The sequence below is a fragment of the Cupressus sempervirens genome, chromosome 10 (genome assembly GCF_028749045.1).
Source record: "Cupressus sempervirens isolate cs-2001-9-10 chromosome 10, ASM2874904v1, whole genome shotgun sequence".
In the NCBI taxonomy this organism is placed as follows: Eukaryota; Viridiplantae; Streptophyta; class Pinopsida; order Cupressales; family Cupressaceae; genus Cupressus; species Cupressus sempervirens.
The window spans coordinates 381,509,617-381,525,617 of NC_143127.1; the positions used below are offsets into that span (position 1 = coordinate 381,509,617).

At 36.4% G+C, this 16,001-nt stretch overlaps 1 long non-coding RNA gene and 1 pseudogene across 7 annotated transcripts; both read right to left on the reverse strand.

Moving 5' to 3' along the window:
• Nucleotides 1–627: 627 nt before the first annotated feature.
• On the reverse strand, nt 628–10,093 carry LOC149534265 (uncharacterized). 6 transcript variants are annotated; one of them, XR_016356846.1, is made up of 5 exons: nt 6,054–10,093; nt 5,300–5,923; nt 5,042–5,143; nt 1,266–1,410; nt 628–1,127 (listed from the first exon to the last, which is right to left on the reverse strand). It is a non-coding gene; the product is annotated as an uncharacterized LOC149534265 (long non-coding RNA). The 6 variants fall into 6 exon arrangements; XR_016356843.1 differs by having other exon boundaries at nt 4,918–5,143; XR_016356844.1 differs by adding an exon at nt 4,918–4,971 and having other exon boundaries at nt 5,300–10,093.
• Nucleotides 10,094–11,226: 1,133 nt separating this feature from the next.
• LOC149534266 (pentatricopeptide repeat-containing protein At5g66520 pseudogene) lies at nt 11,227–14,080 on the reverse strand (annotated as a pseudogene). The gene is made up of 2 exons (XR_016357513.1): nt 14,006–14,080; nt 11,227–13,768 (listed from the first exon to the last, which is right to left on the reverse strand). The product of XR_016357513.1 is annotated as a pentatricopeptide repeat-containing protein At5g66520 pseudogene (transcript).
• Nucleotides 14,081–16,001: the final 1,921 nt, after the last annotated feature.

Here is a 16,001-nt window from a genome sequence, read left to right on the forward strand (position 1 = left end):
GATATAGTTTGCTCATTACTTTTGGAGTATTACCAGTGGATGTTGACCATATTTGTTCATTTCCAAAGTGAGTAGTCAAAAAAACCAAAACAAAACATATTTGATATCATCAATGTCATAAACATCATCATGGGAACATTTAATGTGGAGAATATTGATAATCTAATTGGAGATGACAACCTACCTTGAAAAATACCCAAAAGATGAGAAGCATGTACATATGTATTCTTGATTAAATATACAAATTAAGGCTTTCACCTATTGAGCATTGGATACTGTCTAGCAATATGCAAAACACAGACCTAAAGCCAAAAATTTATCCTGACTGGTAGAAACATACATGACAATAGGAAAATTCCAATTTCGTAAATTGTTTACAAAAAATGCGAACATCATTAATCTAAGTCAATGTTAAAAGCCACCTTGAAGACCACCCTAAAGCTGAGAAAAATGAAAAAATAGCTATTTGTGATTAATAATTTGAAGTGTGGCTCTACCTATTGAGAATTTGATAGTCTCAAATCATGCACATTTTTTAACATAACACCCACATAGAATATGCACATGTTTAATAAAACATACACAGTGAATATATTTTAGATAATCTAGAATCATGTCATAGCCACATTATTATTGTGTTGCAAAATCTAGTTTCATAATAAAATAAAGAATGATAGCATTCTGAGAACCAGAAGTGATTCTATAGTTCAACACGCATGTCCACTCCTAATGCACTAATGGCTTAAATTTGATCAGTAAACAAGTCATAATGTCTAGTAATACCAGAAATTTTAATCCTTATTCCAAACTCAGAAGATTATTTGACACCATATGCATCATTTCAGTAACAAGTTTAACTATTATAGGAGAAATAACTTGTTAGTCAAGATGTGTTATGTATCTATTTCTCGAATCTTCTCTTTGACTTTGACTTGCTTTAAGAGCTCAATGTAGCATTGTTGCACAGATGTGAAGTATTTAGGAAGGGTAACAAATTGGAAAAATGGAATTATCTTCTCCTACCAAAATATTCCCTTATACTAGTCTTTCTTCAAATTCACAAATGGCCTATGCCAAATATATGGCAATCTTGTCTTCACTCCCAACCCCAAATGATAACATATCACCTGAAACCAAAACAAAAGCTTTAAATTCAAATAATGAAAAGTTAAAACAAGATTTTGAACACAATATCATAAGAAAGTAGGTGATTCAACTACAGAGATAAGTTTTAGCTTAAAACATTAACACACTATATCACCCACATGTCATTGTAGCGACCAATACACTAGTTATCACCCATACGGCCAAAACATTGCAACGCCAATCAACTCATGGTCAAAGGCCAAATTCATCCCACATATATGGGGGATAATGAGCCCTTTGGAATAGTTAACTGCATCCACATATCTACAAGGCACAACAATTGCTTAAGCCCTTCACAATGATCAGTCACACTTTCTAATAAAAATTTGAAAGATACAAATGGATTCAAGATGAGTATAATTAAGATGCAAGTATAGGTCATTAACAAGAAATGCATATCTAAGCTTCAAAACTGAAATACACATGAACGTGGAATAGCTAAGATATTATGGTTGATTATTGATGCATCTACTCATTTTCTCTTCACTATTATGTTCAATCTAATGCTCCAGTCAATTATGATGCATAATATAAATCATTAACCCAAAATGTAGGTCTATTATTGGAAACTAAAATAATTAAGAATGTGGACTAGCTGAGACACTAGGCTGATTATTGACGTTTTCGCTCATTGTCTTCCTCGCTATTATGTTTAATCTCCCTGATGTGTTCAATCTAACACCACATTCAAGTCAAAACCATTGTGAATACCGTTTGAATACTGTGATGTTAAGGAGTTGAAACCATAGAATATGATTAAAACTAAGAGAATTAATAAATGATCATAAAATAGATCTCTCATTACCCAAGCCATGTGCATTGGGTAACAGGGTATATTTCAACTCTTAAAAGAGAATGGAATTAATCCCTCTACAATAAGGGTTATGTTTAATGGAACATTCCCCAAAGGAGTAGATCAACACTCCTACTGAAAATAATCAGATCTGGTATTGCACTCCATGGGCTTCAAAAGCTGAGTGGAAGTATTTTAGTTGGGAATATTGAGACAAAGGCAATGAGAAACACCTGTACTGATAATTTTTGCAAAGTAGAAATGATAGATGAAGCTCAAGTATTAGTAGGTAAAATACTGGAAGATGGCCATTTTTCTTGAGAGCTACACATCACTAGCGTAATAGATGACTTTTGCAACTCTGGAAAAGCAAAAAAAGCCTACAATTTGCTTGTACAAGTGATAAGTTTGGTCTTTTGTTGTCACTTAAAACTGTGTGATTGATGCTCATTGTGAAATTGATGGAATAGTCAAGGACACAAAACATGTTTATGTATATATATATACACACACACACGCACGCAATGGTCTGTGAAAGACAAGGGATCTTTCTGGAGCAGATTCACTCATGAATAAGATGTTAGATGGAGGCTTGGCTCCTAATGCCGTCACTTAAAGCTGTCGGATTTGTGCTCATTGCAAAATTGTTGGAAGAGTCAAGAACACAAAGTGTGTTTAGTTTGTTGTTTAGAAATATCATATATACAGAGCATAACATATTTATCTATTTTGACATAAGTTCAAGAGCAAAGTCCCATTGCAGCAAATAAAGGAAGTAACAGCAGTAGCCCTGACCGCATGCTCCAATGTCAGTGTCAAGGCATACATCATAATAGTCACAATTTCAAAATAATCAGAGCAGGGGTCATTGTAGGGATCATCCTGAAGTACTGCTATGCCAGCCGTGACCACTACCTCTGCTGCTGCTAATTCCATGCCCGCTACTAATGCCAGTATCAACAACGTGCAAAACAAATTCATTGCCTTTGTCATTTTCTTTCTAAACTACTATGAATAAATTTTGATCCAATTCAATTTATGCAGTGGAATTACCATGGACTCCCCCTCTGTCTGGACTGGAGTTCCAGAGATTCTTCCTTCTTCGAAAATTTAATCTAGAAATTTGTAAATTTTGTTAAAAATCTAAAAACGATGAGCATATTGCATACATCCAAACCAAGGCTATTTAAATATAGATTAAATAACTAGGAATAACTGTCTCATGCATAAACCAAGCATACCTGTCTCACGTGCTATTTCAGACATGTTCTAGCTTCTGTGAGAGATCGCATAATTTCATGTGCAATTTCTATTTCATGGGCACACAAAATAAGAGGAATGTAGACTGTAAAACATCAACATTAAATTGCCCTTCTAATGAACTGCCACCCATGACAGAACAATTGAGAATTATAGAAAATAGAGAGAACCCAAATAAGGCCTAACAAGTCTGCAAAATTACCGTTTTTCAAGCTAAGGGTTAGTTTTTCCAATTTCTGTCTTAGGCTTTAGATACATATGCATGCATAATGTAAATGCATTGAGTTCCACATCATACATAGAAAGATATGAGGGTTTGGTGAAACCAACCTGCCTTCTATCAGACACATCTGATGTCAAATCTTTCATGAATTTTAGGTGAAAAATGTTTACCTGAGACTGAAAATAGGTAAATTTATCGACATATACTCTGGTTGACCAATGCCTCTGTTCTAATGCACACGAATTGTTTGATTCCCCGTAGAGGATCTATGAAACATAGAGTGAGAAGGGAAATGATTTTGAATGTACGATACACAAAATATATTTGTTGAGAAGAATGTTATTGACATATATAAAGACCGAATACATGAGTTTTGCCGAAAACTCTCAGCCTGTAATTGGAGCTTTGCAGCAACGCGGAATTCACACATAGAAAGATCTGAGGGTTTTTTAAAAAGAGCCAGGACTCTAAAAAATGGCAAACTTTGTTTAATTCAGTAGAACATGGGTCAAAAACATCTGACGTTGTAGAACCAAATCCTAAAGTACGATCCCACATTTTCTGCTGACAAATCAGGATCGAGCTTTTACAGGCATTTTAAATTTTGTGATCTAATTTAATGATAGATTGTTCCTAACATAAAAGCAGCTAAAATAAAATTCACAATAGAAGACTTATTATATGGACTAAACTTAAACAGATTATGTAAAGGCATCCCCTCTGTCAAATTGAGCACCTATCTGATCATTGTATTAAGATCGATTAAGAATACAAGTTTTGAGCCTATTTTCGTTACGAATTTTGCCATTTGTTTACAACCAATGGCTTGTGCAGGATTTGAAGGGACTTTTTCCAGCAATAGACATAAACTCTTCATATTGGGTTTGTTTTATTTGCCAATTGCTAGGAAATATTCAACATCCTAATCTTTCTTGACTACCAATGCTACTTCTGAGGAAGTCAGGCATAATGCCTGATAAAACTTTATCCAGAAATTCATACAAATACATCTCTATCTTTAAATTATACAGAATCATGCTCTATGGTGCCTTTGAAAGTTTCATTCCTTACAGTATGTCAATATATAACAAAACTATCATCGGAACAACAATCTAGGTAAACAAGCTGCCAAAGAGTAAACCCATTTATACACCTTTTGATCCATATTCATCCTAGGATTAATGACACAGACAATATAAAGTTGATATTCATTCTATAAGAATCTCATTACTTGCAGAGCAATTTATTTAACTTAATAAAAATTTCCTCATGACGACATTTTCTATGTCAACTTTCCCTTCATGACTAAATACAATTAAATATTTCTACAGCAAACAAGTACATGAAACATTTCTTGTGGAGATATACACTAGTGGAATCTTACTTTCATTTTCTTTTCAATATAGTAAGTTGATTAATAGAACCAGAAGCATTATATATGATGATTTTTTCCCAAACAATATAGCAAGATAGGAAGATCTGGATTCTAATATACCTGATCCTGAAGCCTGTTCGCTAATGCCCTTTTTGAAACAAAACAAAAGCAGACCTGTGTTTTCTCAATAATTTAGACGCTACTCCACTCCACCAAAAAATCAGAAAGCTTTAGACTTTCCCACCTAAGAATAGATGCTCAGCTTGAAATTATGAGCAGCCTTCAGTTGCAACATCTCGGTGTCCACAGTGTTGACCAGCTCCAACAGTTCGGGCGTCCTGACAAACTGGACAAACCCAGCCCACAGTTGACCCCATTTTAGTAAAATGGAAAGCATTTGCAGAACAGGATACTACTTTTCTGTCCACTTTAATCCAGCGACAAGTTTCTCCAAAATGTCCCAAAATGAATATTTGCCGTGTCACTAAAAGGATATACTCACCTTTCCAAAGTGCCTTCAGTGAACGAGGAGGCTCCTCCATATTGATATCGAGCAATTTGGAGCTCAATTTAACGCCCAGCTCTTCCTGGTATTCTTCAGCCACACACAAACGAGTAGAGAATGGTTTCAAAAGCCCCGAAGCAACCTTTTCCGCTTCTCCTCCACCTGAAACAAACAGCTCATAGCTGCCTGCAACAGGTTTGAAGCTCTGCATGGTTCCAAATAGATACACTGTCCCCCACCTCACCCACAACAACAGCAAGAAAAACTGACGGATTGTAGACTAAAATCAGGGCTCCCAGAGATTTTAACATAGCATGTTTTCCTGGGTCGGTATGCTATGAGTTTTATTCGTTTTTTGGGTTACTATCTCTGTAATGAAAAATTCGATTATTTGCATTGCCACCAATGCTAGAGGCTGCTAATCTTAGTTTGGTCTTAAAGCAAAATGGACAAAACATAAGCATTGAAGAGAGTAGTATTGGGCTGTAGAGCCATATTTGACAAACTTTTCTAGCATCACTCTAGCCAAATCAAAACCCTTGAATACAGATTAAATTTTTTTCAAAGGGATTTGAACACATGAAAGCAATTCTATTGAAGAAAGGAATAGGATGCCCAATACTAGATAAAACGAGAAGCGGCAGGAGGGGTAAACAATAATTCATAAGTATTATGATTTAATGAACAGTAGATGAACACAATCGGAAAAATGCAAATGATAATCATAATAATAAAACTTCAAAAGGCTTACCTGTTTCAACACTAATAAACTTTAATTCCTCTCTTGTCCCAAAGATTTCCTTTCCTATTTCTTGATTTGTCCTGAAATGTAAACAATGCAATGCAACAGTAAGGCATACCATTTTTAAGGAAAACAGAACTGATTAAAGAACAATACCTCTGGATTAAAATGAGAAAGCAAATTGCCAGAGAACATAAACTGGAATGTTGAAAGGCCATGTCGTCGATGTAAGAATTACATGCGGAAGGCCACGTCCACTATTCTGCACAGGTCTTCCCACCTCTTGCCACGGCATGCACCATTCCCACAGCTTGCCACGAATATTATGCCAACAAGAAATTAAAAAGATTGCCCAGAAATAGCAGGGGAGCCAATGAAAAAATTGGAAATTTGCACCAGCAAATTGAGTTTAATAGAGATTAAATTGACAGACCTTAGTATATAGCAAATTTCAGATTGTTTGCACAGAAATCAAGGTAGGAACAAATGCAAAAAAGAGCACCGAAAACATTAGTCCCTGCCTTACATGGAAGGGACTAACAATTCCGCATAATACTTGTGAAATGTTGTCACAAGTCTTGAACTAAAAAAATATATCAAGTTCTGACTTTTGTAATTGTTTTTGGGCAAAGTTTTGAATTGATGGACACATCAGTACTTTTAAGTTTCAGCCATGAAACTAAAGCATACATGGTGTTTTTTTACACTGATTAGTTTATACTATTCTTGCCGATTACAATTCAATTTCCTAACATTTGTTTTCCACTTCTTAGATCGGTGGTTATTTCAGGTAAATATTGATTGAACAATTTTTTCCGCTTTATGATAGGGGTTCCATTTCTGTCTTCAGATTGTGAGAAGCGAGTGTTTTATTATGAGGCAAGAGAAGGTGCAAAAACCTAGTGTATGTTGATGACTTCCTAATGTTTCAATGCATAAAAAGTCAGTTTTCAAACGCAGTTTGAATCTGGACAGAACAATGCAGGGCAGCATGGCAAACAATGCCTATATATTTTGACAGATGTTGCTGCATTTGTTTAAACAAATGCAACAAACAAGTGTCCAACCCACTTAGTTCAATTTTGCCACCATACTTCTAGTCTATGCCAGAACTAGAACTTTTGAATAAGGAATGAGCATTCATGAAAGCAAAATGGAAAAGGCTTTTTGTTGGACACATGTATATAAAATATGGAAGCCACAATGACAGAGAGATTTTGTCTGGTGGAAAGGGAATAATTGCAGGATATGTAGGGAATGTATTTGTTATAAGGGGTTTGAAAACTTATAAGCAAATGCACTTGGCAATCATACAGCCAGTTTCTACAACCTTTGCCAGCATTCTTCCAGCCATTGCCAGTGCCCCGCATGAGATATTTGCAAGAGGCCTTTGACATAAACCAAAGTACAATAGGATGTGGTTTTTCCTTAGATGTTATAGTTGCAAGTGCCTTGACACGTGTGCTATATGTGGAAGCATAGACAAGAGACATGAACTATTTGGAAAAATGCCTCTAAAAATGTGGTCTAATGGATCTATGATAACAGGATATGCACAAAATCAAAACTAGGAGCATACACCAAGGAGATAAAGAGATTGAAATGGGAAATCCCCATAAAATATCATCCTCGCATTGAGGAATAAAGTGGAACAAATGGAGGGAAACTTTATTGAAGTAAGTGCACACCAATTATAGGTTGGAGGGATACTCCACGGGCCAAATAAGGCAACTACGAGTCAGTTTAAAACTGTCGGGTCCACCATAGTTAACCTTGATAAATTGGCTCCCGATGCAACTTACAAAAAAAATATCATATAAATCAATGGTATAAAACCATAAAGTGCCAACATGGGCATGGAACGATGCTATAGAAGCATAAAACTGCAACCATGTGCAGATAGATCAATTAACTCAAATCATTAAATAATGAAGGCAATAGTGTAAGATACTCATAAACTTGAATAATTGAGATAAAAAGAAGTATTTGGAAGAGCAATAAGCAGAAGTTATTAGTTAAAATCTCCATGCAAGGTGAACACAAGTGAGAAGATATTAAGGATGGGCCCACCATCAAAGACAAGAATCCTCCTAGATTATGACAAAAAAGGAATTATAAATGAGGATATTTAAAAAATCTTAACTTTTTATGTTAAAAAAAATAATAAAACTTTGATTAGTTTTAATATTTAATTCTAAGAAAACTACTCAAAAAAAAATTATCCTTAAACTTCTCCCTTTTTTTACTTTAAAACACGTAATTTTAAATAAAACAGAAGTAAAATCTAATATTAAATGGAAGAGATTTAATTAGTTTAAACTTATATTGAAAAGAATCTCAACAAAGGAGTAAGAGAGATTTGAAGTAAAATATTGCACATGTGTTTGCAATTGCATATTGAGCTGTCTGACAATGAATGATTACATGCCAAAAATAGGTTGACAAAAGGCAATGATAAAAGCAAATGTTGCCTCTGTCAAGAGCTCAAAAAAGAAAAAGAATCTTGCATGAAAAGACAAGAAAACGTCACCTTCGGCTGTGGCTGAACAAACGGCAGATTTTCCAACTGAGCGACTCCTGGAATAACAGAAAGCTTGGCCAAAATCAAGGCTCCTCTGATAGCAACGGCCATGTTGGGCTGGGCGTGGGTTCGAGCCCCACTTTTTTTATGAGACGCCTTCACATGCCAACGAATAAAGGAAATGCGAAAAAATATACAATTGAAAAACTCAAGAATACAAACAAATATTCTATCCGTTTTATCATCCCCAAATTGCAACTGTTCATTACTATTTGTAATCAAAATTACCAACAACTACGTCAAAAGACATTGGAAGCTTGGGAGGGAAAAAGAGCAATCCAATGTTAAAGGAGTACTAGGTACTGTGTAGTGAGATAACCTTCGCAGCGTGAAATTCGAGGCCCTCGTATGAAAACGCATCAAGACAACAACGCAACCTCTTAACCAAAACTAATACGGTCCCTAAAAATCAGTATTAGCTAAATAGATGAGCTTTACTCAAAAAAACAAAAAAAATCATGTCAAAATCACCACCGTATAATTCCGAGAAGCACTGCTGGGTTCTTGAACTTCATTTAGAGTGGCTGTGAGCCGCAATGCCGCTCACCAAAACAATTAACTATCTATATTCTGTATTATGGTGGGGTTTCGGTGCTTATTGAGGTTTGCCAGTCTGGTTCGCCGACGGTTAGTGCGCCTGCTGCGGGTGCACTGAGGAATGTGGCTGGGGTGCAGGAGATAAGACGGGCCATGGCGGAGGAAGAGGCGAATCCTGTGTTGATAAGTCTAGTGGTCTCGGATTCGATACCACAAACATACTCCTCAGCAAATTCAGGAGATGGAAGCGCTTTTCAAAGAGTGCCCTCATCCAGATGAGAAGCAAAGGCAACTTCTGAGTAAGCCAATGGGTCTTGCCCCCTGCCAGATTAAGTTCTGGTTCTAGAATCGGAGAACCCAGATGAAAGCTCAGCACGAGCGACATGAAAACTCTCTACTCAGGCAGGATAACGAAAAGCTTCGGTTGGAGAACATGGCAATCTAAGAAGCCATGGGAATTTTTTTTTTAAATTCTGCAACGACAAATGCCATCCTCATAGTAAAAATTAGAGAAATAATAAATTTTAATTTTAAATATTAAAAAAAATTGCACACTATATAATAAAAAAAATACTATTAAAATAAGAATTATAAATGCTACTCCTGCACAAATTAGAGCAAACAGGAGTTAATCGGGTTTGGCGGTAAACCAGCCAAATCCAAAAAAAACTTCAATTTCTTCCAACTTAAGAAGATTAAAAAAGATAGTGAAATCTCTCTCAAGAGTCTCCTTCGAACCGTACCTTCATGCAAACACTCAAAACAAAGATTAAACTACTCTGATACCATGTTAGAAATGGAAAAAGAAATATGTAAATAAGCAATACCAAGAAAGAATCTAAGCGAGTTAATGCATGAAAAGATATTAACATAAGATAGGAGAGAGAAAGCTTCAAGATCCAACACCATGAGACAAGATATTTGGAAAGGGGAAAGCAAAGAAAACCCCTTCTGACATTATGAATGAGGCATGAAAAGCCTAAGAAGAGAGAGAGAGAGAGAGAGAGAAATCGCTCATACAATAATTGAGAAGAGGAAGAAACCTCATTAGAAATGAGAGAGGAGGGCCATCTCTTAAATAGAGATGAGAAAGAGGAGTTAGAATGTAACTCCCATGTCTATGAATGCCACCATTCATAAGTGTGTGAGGCCAAGTGTGAGATTCCTCTTAAGGAGGAATAATCTAAATTACAAATTATAAAAAACATTTGTCCTCACATATTCCACTAGAGGACAAAATAAGATGTAGTGGAAAAAGAACAAAAAAGAAATATATTAGGATACCTTGGTCCTAATTTATTATAACAATAAAGAAAGGAGGTCTAACCTTGGTTTATAAACACACCAAGGAAAGATTACAACTTCTAACAGGAACACATATTGACCATGTTTTTTGCGTCCAAGATAACCAAAAGCAAGTGTGCTGACATTCTGGATCATGATGTAAGCCATTGCAAAATGGCTTTCTTTCAAGCAATGATGGCATGGCTTCTCTTCATATATATTTTCTTTACATATTTACTTTTCTTGCTTTTACCAGTGCTCTGTTCTCTATATTTCTGCTTTGAGTTTCTTCACTACTGGCCTGTTTACAGATGGAAATTGAAGGTCTCTGCACGGTATTTTTATGACTGTTATTTATATTTGGACTACAGATTACAGAGTGACTGCATTTTAGTGTATATACCTGGACAAAATGCCCATCTGAATGGTCTTAATAAAATTAGGGGCATGGCCTATCTTTTTCATCTGCCTTGAAGGTAAGAGTATGCTATATCTTTTCATTAAATTTAAAAACAGTTCAATGCTTACTTCTTTGTGATATTATAAAAATATGCTTTGCTCCATGAGTGCATAAGTGTCAGTGGTAAACATTGATATAACCAGATTTCATAAGGTCAATACCGTAGTGTAGCTCTAAGGAAACCTCAGAAATAACATAATTTTCAAAGACTGAAAGCAATTTCTTACCACTTCAGGTCTGACCCCATACATGTTGTTATAATACAAGTGTACGTTATAGTTTGATTCACTTAAATTAACCAATAATCCTGCAAGGATAAGTTATAGTTTGATTGACTTAAATTCACCAATAATCCTGCAAGGATAAGTTATAGTTTGATTGACTTAAATTCACCAATAATCTCCACAAGAACATTTTCAATGCTTGAAATGATGGAAGCGGTTTGCATCTCTCACAATAATTTCTCTCTCAACAATCTTGGAAATATGCTTGGTTGCAGTGTGGCAATCACCACATACTTGAACGTTCTTGACAATTCTGATGGTTGTTCCCTCAGCAGTGTGTAACAACCCAAATGCAATTGCCAACTTTTCACTATGGTGGATGAGGAGAAATTCCTTCTCCTCCTCCTCCACGTCATTCATCACAGATCTTGTGTTTGGGATGTAACCAGCCGCTTTCATCTCCCAGGACAATTTCTCTAACTTTGCGTAGATATCTTCTGGTTGCGGGTGTGATCTGTCTCCCACACAAAAAACATGTATCATTTTCTGGACTTCAATCCAACTACATCCAGGTATCTTTTGTATCCCTCTATCTTTCATCAATTTCCTTATCCTATGAACCTTGTTCCACCTGCCCGCTTTTGCATAAGTGTTTGAGAGAAGTATCTATGGCGCACTATTTGTAGGATCCAGCTCAAAAAGCAGTGTTGCCATGAATTCTCCTAACCCTATATTCACATGTGATTTACAAGCGCCAAGCAAACTCAACCACACAACTGGATCGGGCTTCATTGGCATTTTCACGATGAAATTTAAGGCTTTCTCAAAACACCTAGCACGACCAAGAAGGTCAACCATACATACATAATGATCAATTGCAGGCATGATACCATAAGAGTCAGACATCTGATTGAAATATTTACAGCTATCATCCACTAGACCAGCATGGCTGCATGCAAATAAAATACAAACAAAGGTTATAAGGTTAGGGTTGGTTTCTGAAAGCTTCATTAGTTCAAAGAGTTTAAGGGCAGCCTTGCAATTGCCATGCATTGCATATCCCGCAATCAGAGCATTCCATGAGGCTATATCTGCAGGTCTCATTTTGTCAAACAATTTACTATCCCTATTTAAGCTGCCTGATTTTCCATACATGTCTATTAAAGCAGTGACAACCGAACTGGACCAAAAGCCATTTTCAATTTTTTTTTATGGAACTCCATACCCTGTTTCAGAGCTCCCATTTTTGCACATGCTGGCAGAATACTGGCAAACGTAGATGCATCTGGATTTATATCTGTTAGTTGCATTTTCTTAAATATCTCTATAGCCTTTTCGACTAGGCCATTTTGAGCAAACCCAGCAATGATCGCATTCCATGATACCGTGGTTCGATGAGGCATCTCTTGGAAAAGCCTTAAAGCCTTATCCAGAACACCATTCTGTGCGTATCCTGTAATCATTGTATTCCATGAAACTACGTCTGCATTATGGATTTTCTCGAAAATTTGGTGCGCCTTTTGTATGTTTCCAAATTTTGCGTACATGTGCATCAGGGCAGTCACAACTACAAGATCCGAAGAGAATCCACTTTCAATTATATTTCGATGGATTTTGATACCATGTTCCAAAGTTCCCATTTCGGAACAAGCTGGAAGGATACTAACAAAAGTCGAAGAATTCGGTTTTGTACGTGCCAATTGCATTTGATTGAAAATTTCCAAAGCTTTTCCAACCTGACCATTTTGAGCATATCCAGCAATGATTGCAGTCCATGAAACTACATTTGGATGAGGCATTTGGTCGAACAAATTGTGCGCTTTCTCCATCCTTCCATATTTTGCATACGTGTCTATCAGAGCAGTCAAAACAACAACATTAGACAAGAGTTTGGCTTCAAGTAGCTTTTGATGAATTTCCAGGCCCTCATAAAGAGCTCCCGTCTTGGCACACGCGGAGAGAATGCAGACAGACGTCGCCGAGTCTGGTTCTATACCTGCCAATTGCATTTTCTTTGAAATCGCCAATGCCATTTCAACAAGCCCACCTTGTGCCAATCCAGAAATGATTGCAGTCCATGAGACAACGTTTTTGTGCGGCATTTCTTCAAAAACCCTTAAAGCCTCGTCAAGAAACCCATGTTGTGCATATCCAGTAATCATGGCATTCCATGCGACCACATCTGCATTACACATTCTGTCAAACAATTCTCTCGCCTTCTCTAGTATTCCGCACTTTGCGTACATATCTATTAGTGTATTCGTCACAATATCACAGAACTGAAATCCACATCTAATAATCCTTCCATGGGTTTGCAATCCGTGTTTTAAAGATGCCAAGTTGACACATACAGGAATAATAGCGGAGAAAGTGAATTCATCCGGCTGGACATCTGTTCGTTGCATTTGGTAAAACATTGTGAACGCCTGTAGAGGAAGGTCATGCCTTCTGTAAGTTGCAATTATCATATTCCATGAATAGACATTTGGGTGAGAAATGCCATCAAAAACATTGCGAGCATTCACCAAACTTCCACATTTATCATACATTCGGATGAGTGAATTGGGTAGCAGAGTGTCTCTGGCACCTGTAAATCCAAATCCGTTGCCATGGATGTGAGAGTGGATTTGCTTACCCTCTAATAGGACATTATTGGCTCTGCAAGTGCGCAAAAGATGAATATATGTAGGAGAGTATAGAAGAGAGTTGTGGGTGGTAAGAAGAATGCGTATAGCCTCCTTCAAATCATCATGTGTGCGGAGCGTTCCGAGCATTGCATGAATCTCTTGCTCTTCATTGCGGCACAACGAATAAACAACCTGAAATTTGTGTGATCGGCATTCCTTGCTTTTTAGGGCATGAAACAGAAAAATACTTCCAATATCCTCTTCTTACTCGTTGCGATGCCGCTGCTACTGAATCTGAACTTCGCAAGGCTTTTACCGTTCATGTTAATATGTTCAAGGTTCTGGATTTTAAGATTTTTTCAAATCAACATTTTGAACCAAATTTCATCAACAGTGAGTTAGGGTGCGGTTCCATGGAGAGGCTTCCTAAAAATTATCAACCGGTATTCTAAAGATTTATTAGGATTATTTTTAAGTGGGAGGTCTAATGAATTTTGTAGTGGAGTATTCTTAAAAAGTTTAAGTCCCATAATTTATGGAATCAAGGGATCTCATGTTTTTTTTATTTCAACATATTGAATTTACTTACTAAATAAATAAATATGTTTAAAAAAATTATTGATAAAAATTAGAAGTTGGCATATGATTGACAAGTGACACAAGAAAAGCCTAAGCTGGTGGAACAATTTCTAGCCCCCATCTTTTTCACCTCATAAAGTAGAGTCTACTACTTTTGAGGAGAAGATTCCAATAAATCCCGTAGTAAACTTTTTTTTTATTTCATAGGACCACCCACTCCACAAAAATAGATCTAGTAGCCCTCATAGGACCGCACCCTTAGGGGAAAGAAATAGGAGAATTTTTCATAAGAGGATATGTATTTCTTTGCAAGATCAAAGTTGAAGGTTAGATAACGATAAATTGTTATTCATTTTTAAAATATAGTTAAATTTTTAATTAATATAGGTAGATTTGGTCCCACTTTCATACAATTTGTTTCAGGTGCTCTTTGGAGATGTCTTTGTTTGTATTACTATCAATGGTCGCTAGTCCCAAGCTTTTGGCCTTTTCAAATCTTTACATCAAGGGTGTACCTCAACTCCTACATTATATGTTCTTGTTGTCGATGGGCTTGGATACTTACTTGCAATTGTCATCTATCTTGGCCGTGTCAAAGGGATTTTCCTACCTAAATAACCTGCTTAGCTTGTTAATGGACATTTTGCGGATGACTCTTTTCTTGTACTCATTGAGGATGAAGAAAATGTTAAAGCACCTATTTCGTGTATGTACACTTGTTTCCTTGCTTCTGGATCAGCTATTTAAGGGCATGAGACCCTTTGCTACCAATAGTCCTTCCTCCCAACTCCTCCTTGGCTTCTGTAGTTTGGATGGAAATGGATCCAACATGGAGAAATCTTGCACTTCTTAAGCATTCCCTTCGCCTTTCAAACTAGTAGAGTGGACCTTTGGAATGTTGTTCTTGCTAGAATTTTAAAAAAAAACTTGAATGCTAGATTACCAAACCTCTTTCAGTTGTTGGTAAATTCCAAATTTGCTAGAAAGTTATTGTTACTACTCATGTGTACTATTCTTCTTGTTGGGCTCCTTCTAAAGCCTCTTATATGAAGCTAGAACATCTCCCCAAAGATTTTCTCTGGGCTTCTAGTGATCGGCATGGGTTCCACAGAGTTTCATAGGAGTTTTGTTGCCTTTCCAAGGACTTTGGAGGTCTTGGCCTTTTGTTTACCTAAAAAAAGGGTTGGCTTTATGCATCAAATGGATTATATGAGACTTAACTAGTAATTAGGCATGGAAAATTCTTCTTTACCATTGTATTTATTTAGGTTTTACAGTTAATAGAACTGAAAGGGGATTAGCTTTCAAACCCTTCTTGTTATGAAAGAACTTATTCAAATCAAGTGTACTTTTGTCATCAAAAGTATTTGGAGAGCCTGAGAGACAATTAAGCCTTGGATTCAGTGGATTGGTCATGGTTTCTAGGATGGGTTTTCTATGAATCAATAGAACATTGGTGGTCTCAACTTTTTTATGTCCAAGACTTTCCCCTCGCAAAGTTTCAAGGGGCTAGTGCTCTTCATTTTCACAAATAAGGTATTCAAACTCCCAAATATTTATTTTCCTAAGATATTATGAGCCTTTGTTCATGGGAGAAGCCTTCATTTATTTCATCCAAATAGACAAACTTTTGACTTACTGGTCTCTACCTTGCCACCATAATTA